This window comes from Anolis sagrei, chromosome 7, assembly GCF_037176765.1.
Source record: "Anolis sagrei isolate rAnoSag1 chromosome 7, rAnoSag1.mat, whole genome shotgun sequence".
NCBI classification, from domain to species: Eukaryota; Metazoa; Chordata; class Lepidosauria; order Squamata; family Dactyloidae; genus Anolis; species Anolis sagrei.
Genome location: NC_090027.1, coordinates 34,551,229 through 34,560,751, shown reverse-complemented (window position 1 = coordinate 34,560,751; position 9,523 = coordinate 34,551,229). Strand labels below are relative to the sequence as shown.

At 43.7% G+C, this 9,523-nt stretch overlaps 1 non-coding gene across 1 annotated transcript; it reads right to left on the bottom strand.

The window, feature by feature from the left end:
• Positions 1 to 8,579: 8,579 nt before the first annotated feature.
• Positions 8,580 to 8,700, bottom strand: LOC137097534 (U6atac minor spliceosomal RNA). The gene has a single exon (XR_010910252.1). It is a non-coding gene; the product is annotated as a U6atac minor spliceosomal RNA (small nuclear RNA).
• Positions 8,701 to 9,523: the final 823 nt, after the last annotated feature.

The window sequence follows — 9,523 nt, the reverse complement described above, 5'->3', positions numbered from 1 at the left end:
TACATATTGAAGAATATATGTTATAAAAAGGATTTAATTAGAGTTACAAATTCTGTCTTAAGCTACAAGTGTATTGTAAAGTATTCAAATAGTTGGCTATTTGTCAGGAGCAACTTGAGAAACTGCAATGCATGGCAACACACTGCTCTCATTGTTGCTCATAGTATTAATGTCAATAAACTGATAGTTCTACTCCGGATTGTTGTTGTTGTTTATTCGTTCAGTCGCTTCCGACTCTTTGCGACTTCATGGACCAGTCCACGCCAGAGCTCCATGTCAGCCGTGGTCACCCCCAGCTCCTTCAGAGTAAGGCAATCACTTCAAGGATACCATCCATCCATCTTGCCCTTGGTTGGTCCCTCTTCCTTTTTCCTTCCATTTCCTCCAGCATCATTCTCTTCTCTAAGAGATCCAGTGTGCTGGAAGAAGATCCTAGCGCTGCTCTAAGAGATCCTAATGTCAGCGTGCTAGAAGAAGCAAAGACCACCAGCACTGAAGCGATGGTCCTCTGCCATCAACTCTGCTGGACTGGCCATGTTGTCTGGATGCCCGACCACCATCTCCCAAAGCAGTTGCTCTATTCTGAACTCAAGAATGGAAAAAGGAATGTTGAAGGACAGGAAAAGAGATTTAAAGATGGGCTCAAAGCCAACCTTAAAAACTCTGGCATAGACACTGAGAACTGGGAAGCCCTGGCCCTTGAGCGCTCCAGCTGGAGGTCAGCTGTGACCAGCAGTGCTGTAGAATTTGAAGAGGCATGAATGGAGGTGAAAGAGAGAAATGTGCCAAGAGGAAGGTTCATCAAGCCAACCCCGACCGGGACCGCCGTCCACCTGGAAACTAATGCCCTCAATGCGGGAGAACATGCAGGTCAAGAATAGGGCTCCACAATCACCTACGGACCCACCACCAGGACACAGGACTAGGAGGACTATCTTCTTGGACTAAGGGATCACCTAAGTAAGTAATTCTAGCAACCCTATGGGTTAAACCCTGTGCAGGCAGGACTGAAGACCGACAGGTTGCAGGCTCGAATCTGGGGAGAGCGCGGATAAGCTCCCTGTATCGGCATCAGCTCTCCATGTGGGGACATGAGAGAAACCTCCCACAAAGGTGGTAAAACATCAAACCATCCAGGTGTCCCCTGGGAAGTGGAACTCTCTGCCCCAGAGTGTGGTGGAGGCTCCTTCTTTGGAGGCTTTTAAACAGAGGCTGGATGGCCATCTGTCGGGGGTGATTTGAATGCAATATTCCTGCTTCTTGGCAGGGGGTTGGACTGGATGGCCCATGAGGTCTCTTCCAACTCTTTGATCCTATGATTCTATGATTCTATGATATGAGTTTCCTAATCCTAGTGGAATATCTGCTGGAGACAGATGAGGAGAAATACTAGTCGGAGAGCTCATTGTGGAGATTGAAACTGCCATGAAATGAAAGATTGCTTATCAAGAGAAAAGAAACCCAATTAAAGATCAATAACTTATTTTAGTTTGAGCGTCCTGGTCTCACATTATATTTTCAAGGTGAAAGGAGACCTCCTGCCCCTTCAATCTCACAGCTCCTCATCCATATGAAAACTTCTCACGTCATGCGTTTTGCCTTAGCCGCGCATCATTGTCTAGGGTTACTTTCCTTGATACCGCTAATGCTGTCATATTTCAAACTCATAAAATCTGTGACAGAAGAAATTAAATCCATTCATACTTAATACAATATACCCACAGATTAATTTCCTGTTTAATCAATTATAACCACGTCTCAAAATGATTTTTTTCTTTCCTTTTAAAAGAGCGAGGAACTGAAAAAATTCTGCACAAAGTTGTCACGTCTTTATTTGATGCTCACCATTTCAGTGTCAGCGTATGTGTGTGTAAAATAATTTGATAGAGAAATTGCATGTTACTTGTATTTTAATATCTCGTGTAACTGATTGCATCAGACGCTATACACTTGCTGTTCATTTGTTTTGTGCTAAATTTAATTAAATGATGCTTGAAAAATAACAGCATACATTAACCTTCTGGATAACAAATCCAGTGTGATCCACAGGTACGCATGTTGTGCAACAACAGGCAGAGCAGACATTTGTTTAGTTAGCATTTTAATAGGAATAGATTCACTCTGTTCTTTCTGAACTAATACACAAACTCAAATGTCACTATGCTTCAGTTTGCAGACATCTCCAGTTTTTGCACGGTGCCTTCCAATCATCAAATATGCATAAAGTTTGTAAATTTGAACAAGAGTTCATACAAAAATAGTTACGTTTGCGGGAAAGGAAACAGAAATTCACACTGGCAGAGAAAAGGGACAGAATGGACTTGTGCTCAAAAAAATATAAAGGTTACAAAAAAGTAGAAAAGACAGATGGCTCCATTTCTATGTGTAATACAATAGTGAGAGACAGACTCATCAGTCATGAGAATATTCTGTACGTTGAGACAACTGGCCCATCTATTAGGCCTGGGTAACAACGCAAAAATTTGTTTCTAAAATCGATTTGTAATTGGGGTTTTTTTTTGTTTCGATATTTAAAATAATTACAAAATTTTCCCTTAAAAAAGTTTGGTATTAACGAAATTTCGTTAATATTTACAAAACATTTTGTAAAGATGGCGCCCTTTTTTTTTCAATATTTTTAAAATATTTTTTTAATTTAATTATTAATTTAGTAGAATAGGGAGGAGAAATTAAAATTATTATTAAGGAGGGAAGGCAGGCACTCACTCTGGCGGGCCCTCTCGCTCGCCGCTTGCTCGCCGCTCGCCCCTCTCGCTCGCCGCTCGCCCCTCTCGCTCGCCGCTCGCCCCTCTCGCTCGCCGCTCGCCCTCTCGCTCGCCGCTCGCTCGCCGCTCGCCCCTCTCGCTCGCCCCTCTCGCTCGCCGCTCGCCCCTCTCGCTCGCCGCTCGCCCCTCTCGCTCGCCGCTCGCCCTCTCGCTCGCCGCTCGCCCTCTCGCTTGCCGCTCGCCCTCTCGCTCGCCGCTCGCCCCTCTCGCTCGCCGCTGGCCCTCTCGCTCGCCGCTCGCCCCTCTCGCTCGACCCTCTCGCTCGCCGCTCGCCCCTCTCGCTCGCCGCTCGCCCCTCTCACTCGCTGCTTGCCCTCTCGCTCGCTTGCTCAGCCGGTGCCGAGAGAGGAGAGCTCCCAGCAAGCATTGCCAGGCGGCCATCTTACGTATTTCCGAAATGGACGGAAATACAAAATTTTTTGGCGCCTGCCATTTCGATATTTAAAAACACTTCCGGGTTTAAAAATAAGTTTTGTAATCGTTTTGTAATTGCTAAAATTAACGAATATTTAACGAATTACAAAATTAACGAACGAAACCGCCCAGGCCTACCATCTATCCTTGCAATGTCAACTTGGGAAGAACTGGCTTTTCCATCCCCTACTATTTGATTCTCTTAGTTGGAGGCTGAACAAAAACTTTCTGCATACAAAACAATGATAGATGTTGACTTCCATAGGAGCAGAGGTTCTCAAACTAAGGCCCGAGGACCAGATACGGCCCTCCAAGGTCATTTACATGGCCCTTGCTTAGGGTTGACCTAAGTCTGAAATGACTTGAAAGCGCACAAAAAGAACAACAATCATAGAATCAAAGAGTTGGAAGAAACCTCATGGGCCATCCAGTCCAACCCCATTCTGCCAAGAAGCAGGAATATTGCATTCAAATCACCCTTGACAGATGGCCATCCAGCCTCTGTTTAAAAGCCTCCAAAGAAGGAGCCTCCACCACTCTCCGGGGCAGAGAGTTCCACTGCTGAACAGCTCTCACAGTCAGGAAGTTCTTCCTAATGTTCAGATGGAATCCCCTTTCTTGTAGTTTGAAGCCATTGTTCCACATCCTAGTCTCCAGGGAAGCAGAAAACAAGTTTGCTCTCTCCTCCCTGTGGCTTCCTCTCACATATTTATACATGGCTATCATATCTCCTATCAGCCTTCTCTTCTTCAGGCTAAACATGCCCAGCTCGTTAAGCTGCTCCTCATAGGGCTTGTTCTCCAGACCCTTGATCATTTTAGTCGCCCTCCTCTGGACACATTCCAGCTTCTCAATATCTGTCTTCAATTGTGGTGCCAGAATTGGACACAGTATTCCAGATGTGGTCTAACCAAGGCAGAATAGAGGGGTAGCATTACTTCCCTAGATCTAGACACTATGCTCCTATTGATGCAGGCCAAAATCCCATTGGCTTTTTTGCTGCCACATCACATTGTTGGCTCATGTTTAACTTGTTGTCCACGAGGACTCCAAGATCTTTTTCACACGTACTGCTCTCGAGCCAGGCATTGTACCCCATTCTGTATCCTTGCATTTCATTTTTTTCCTGTAAAGTGGAGTATCTTGCATTTGTCCACTATCTCATCAGCCAAAAGAAGGCCCACACTTCCCATTGAAATACTAATATGTTTATTTGTGTTAAAATTGTTCTTCATTTTAATTGTATTGTTTTTTAAGTGTTTTTGCACTACAAATAAGATATGTGCAGTGTGTAGAGGAATTCATTCATGCTTTTTTCAAATCATAATCCAGCCCTCCAACAGTTCGATGGACTGTGACCTGGCCCTCTGTTTAAAAAATTTGAGGACCCCTGGAGAAGAGTTTCATCCCACACCCCTGCTTCGCTGCCCTATATCCCAGGAACTGTTCCCATATTATCTGATTTAAACAGCATTAGTCTTCTAGCAGTCACCAGCCAATCCCTCTCCAATGCCAGAAATACAGCTTAATGGTGTACCATTAGAAAATGTTGACCATTTCCGCTACCTTTGGCAGCCACTTCTCCACCAAAGTCAACATTGACACTGAAATACAACACCACCTGAGCTCTGCGAGTGCAGCATTTTTCCAAATGAAGCAGAGTGTTTGAGGACTGGGACATCCGTAGGGATACCAAGGTGCTTGTTTATAAAGCTATTGTTCTCCCTACCCTGCTATATGCCTGCCAAACATGAACTGTCTACAGATGTCACATGCAACTCCTGGAACAATTCCATCAGCGCTGCCTCAGAAAAATCCTGCAAATCTCTTGGGTAGACAAGTGGACAAATGTCAGTGTGCTAGAAGAAGCAAAGACCACCAGCACTGAAGCGATTGTCCTCTGCCATCAACTCTGCTGGACTGGCCATGTTGTCCGGATACCTGACCACCATCTCCCAAAGCAAGTGCTCTACTCCGAACTCAAGAATAGAAAACAGAATGTTGGTGGGCAGGAAAAGAGACTCACCAAGTCACCAACTCACCACTAAGTCACAACCCCCCTCCCTCTTTTAGTCCCCCCTTTTCTCTTTCCCCCCTCTCTCTTCATATCTTTATTTCATTAATATACATAAACTTTTTTTCTTTTTTTCTTTTTCCTTCTTTTAAGTGCATTATTATCAAAATTCTAATAAAAATATATTTTAAAAAACACTCTGGCATAGACACTGAGAACTGGGAAGCTCTGGCCCTTGAGCGCTCCAGCTGGAGGTCAGCTGTGACCAGCAGTGCTATAGAATTTGAAGAGGCATGAATGGAGGGTGAAAGAGAGAAACGTGCCAAGAGGAAGGCATGTCAAGCCAAACCTGACTGGGACCACCTTCCATCTGGAAACCAATGCCTTCACTGTGGGAGAAGATCCAGATCAAGAATAGGGCTCCACAGTAACAACAAAGGTCTGCATTGTTAAAGCAATGGTATTCCCCATAGTAACCTATGGATGTGAGAGCTGGACCATAAGGAAGGCTGAGCAAAGGAAGATAAATGCTTTTGAACTGTGGTGTTGGAGGAAAATTTTGAGAGTGCCTTGGACCGTGAGAAGATCCAATCAGTCCATACTTCAGGAAATTAAGCCCTACTGCTCACTGGAGGGAAGGGATCAGAGGCAAAGATTAAATACTTTGGCCACACCATGAGAAGACAGGTAATGAAGACAATAATGCTTGGGAAAATGGAAGGAAAAAGGAAGAGGGGCCGACCAAGGGCAAGATGGATGAATAGTATCCTTGAAGTGACCAGCTTGACTCTGAAAGAGCTGGGGGTGGTGACGGCCGACAGGGAGCTCTGGCGTGGGCTGGTCCATGGGGTCATGAAGAGTCGGAAACGACTGAATGGATAAACAACAATAATTTCTCAGCTGATGAACTGCTTAAGAAGCAACCTTGCTAAATAAACTCATGCAACATTTGTGATCACACCAAGCTAACCAATATCAGGGTCTCCATGGAGCAGTCTATTGTGTCTGCCAATGCATTTTGTTCAAAGGAAGAACAAGGTCATTTCACCCACCTGCTAATTTCCCTTTCCAACAAAAAAATTATCCCACTTGTTGAGAGGTGTTCATTGCTAAATTACATTAGGGATTGGTTTGACCCCATCACTTCCATGGCTCAAAGTAATTCATAAGTGTGATAGTTTCATTATTGGGTACCTCACACTCTTTGCCCGGTGAAGAGCGCTGTTGGCACATGATAAATAGGAGGTGCTCTTGGATGAATAATGCAATGTTACAGAAGTATGATGGCTGTGAAATAAACCCAGATGCTGAAGTCCTTGAATGCTGTAGCAGATGCTGCCTTTCTCTGCTCTTTCAAGGAGGCAGACAGAGAGGAGAAATATGGAAGGAAAATGAAACCATAAATCCTTTGCCTGTGGCCGTTGGATTTTAGTGAGGCCTGCTGTGGGTCAGAGATCAAAAACAATAAACGTTGAAAAACAGTCTCCACTGTGTGTGTGTATGTTTTCTAGTTGCTTGTTGACTTATGGCAACCTCATGAATTTCATAGGATTTTTAAGGCAAGGAATACTCTAAAGGGCTTTGCTAGTTCCTTTCTTCGAAATATAACTTACATCACATGGTATTCATTGACAGCCTCCCATCCAACTCAGGCTAAGTCTGCTTAGCGACCCCTCTATTTAGGCTATTGGAAATATTACACTTCATCATGTCTCAGAAAACTACCTGCAAGGTTAGCAATCCTCGGGAATTTTTTTTACCTATGTGCTCTCTTAAAAGGACAATGTGTGCATCAGTCATTCTGGCAGAAGAGACTTAGAGATGCTGAAAAATAACATTTGCAAGTACTGCCTTAAAATGTTTCTATAGTGTTTTGTTTATATAAAAGAAACATTGTGGATTGGATCTGCATTGGATCATCTGGTCCTTCTACGTCCCACCTCAGAGTTTAAGATCATCTGGGGAGGCCCTGCTCTCAGTCCCACCTCTGTCTCAAACATGTCTGGTGGGGACGAGGGACAGGGCCTTCTCGGCAATGGCCCCCCGCCTGTGGAACTCACTTCCCGGGGAAATTAGGTCATCATCATCCCTCCTCACCTTTAGAAAGAAGGTAAAAATGTGGATGTGGGACCAGGACTTTGGGCAATTAGGTTAAAAGGACAATTGACAATGTTGACTATGGCTTGGAAGTGGATTATGGATAAGTTAAACGGAGTACTCAGTCATAGTATGTGGCTAGATAAATAGCCACCAGACTGGTAATAGCTCAGTGGACTGTAAGTATTCTGTTTAAATCTTTATGTCTTAACGTTATGCTTTTAACTGTTATAACTGCTGTTTTGTATTTTATTATGCAGCATCAAATTGCTGCCAATTGGAAACCGCCTTGAGTCCCCCTAGGGATTGAGAAGGGCGGGGTAAAAGTGTTCAAAATAAAATAAATAAATAATAAATTGAGTTAAGAAGCTCTGTATAGAGGCCTTTGCTAGCTGCTAAGGTTATGGATGGATATAATATTATTTCATTATTCATTTCTCTGCTCTTTTTCATGTCAGGAGCAACTTGAGAAACTGCAAGTTGCTTCTGGTTTGAGAGAATTGGCCGTCAGCAAGGACGTTGCCCAGGGGACGCTCTGATGTTTTGATGTTTTACCATCCTTGTGGGAGTCTTCTCTCATGTCCCCACATGAGGGGAGCTCATCCGTGCTCTCTTTGGATTGGAACCTCTGATCTTTCAGTCTTCAGTCCTGCTGGCACAAGGGTTTAATCCATTAACACCAGGGGCTCCTAGTTTCCTAGACCTACTAGCTTTATGTCCCATTTGTGGGTTGCAGATATGGATGGATCAGGTCTATATTGTGTTCTTGCAGTGGCCAAGTACATGACTACAGGAAGTTAAGTGCAATGGCACCTTCCTAATAAAATTACCCAATGCCTGGTTCTTAGAGTTTAACCCACTGGGCCACCAGAGACTCATTTCTCAGCTAAGAAATACTCCTGATACTCCGAGAATCCCTTCGTGAAGAAGATAGGAAGCTGAAAGCTGTGCCATTCTTTACAGTTCAGGAAATAGTCACGTATGCAGAAATATGCAAGGAGGGTTCTGCACAGAAACCACATTTTATGCACAAAACATATATTTCTGCACAGAAAAGTATTTCTGTGCACAAAATATGTTTTCTTCTCTCTTTCTTTCTGTCCAAGGCCAGCTCAGTGGCAGTTGGAATGGATAGATACTAGCCTTTCATCTGCTTCTGGGCTTGGAATGATGGAGCTGTGCCTTCTTATCTTCCTCCGAAGCTAGGGTAGTAGCAATTGTGATGGAAAGAGGGCCTTTCATCTGCTTCTGTGCCTAGGCATAATGGAACTAAAACTTGATTAAATGGCCCAAGAAAGAAGCAATGCCTTAACCATATGGGGTTTGCCCAGGTCCCTAGGACCTCTTCAATCCATACCAAGGGCATTACTAACCTCTCTTTTCATGCACTGTGTGTGTGTATATATATACATATATATATATATACAGTATTTATATTCTGCCCTTCTCATCCCGCAGGGGACAATCAGGACAGTTTGTAATGCACATATACATGGCAAACATTCAATGCTATTAGACATACGACATATATAGACAGACACAAAGGCAATTTAACATTCCAGCTATCTGGCTTCATAAGGTTAGCTCAATTCTGGCCCCAGGGGGAGCTGCCGCTTCACCGTCCACTTGTGACACCGAGTCTTGATGGAGTACTTCCTCATTCTTATGCATGCTGCTGGAAGGTTTTATGGTGTCGTAAATTACCTAAATTAGCCTCCTTGCATAAAGCAGTACCTTTATTTATTTATTTATTTATCTATCTATCTATTTATTTATTTATTTTATTTACAGTATTTATATTCCACCCTTCTCACCCTGCAGGGGACTCAGAGCGGATTACAATGTACATATACATGGCAAACATTCAATGCCATAGACACACAACATATATAGACAGACACTCAGAGGCTATTTAACATTACAGCTTCTGGCCACCAGGGGAGCAGTTGCATCACCGTCCATTTGTGACACTGATGAAGTACTTCCTCATTCTTTGCATACTTCCTGGAGATTTTTATGACGTCATAAATCAGTTAAATTAGCCTCCCCACATAAGTGGTACCTAAATTTCCTACTTGACAGATGCAACTGTCTTTCGGGCTGCAAGCTACACAATTTTGGTCAGAAGCTCACACCGACCTGGGATGGCTTTGAACTCATAACCCAGACTGGCTTCATTCTCATGACCTTTCAGTCAGTAGTGATCCTAATG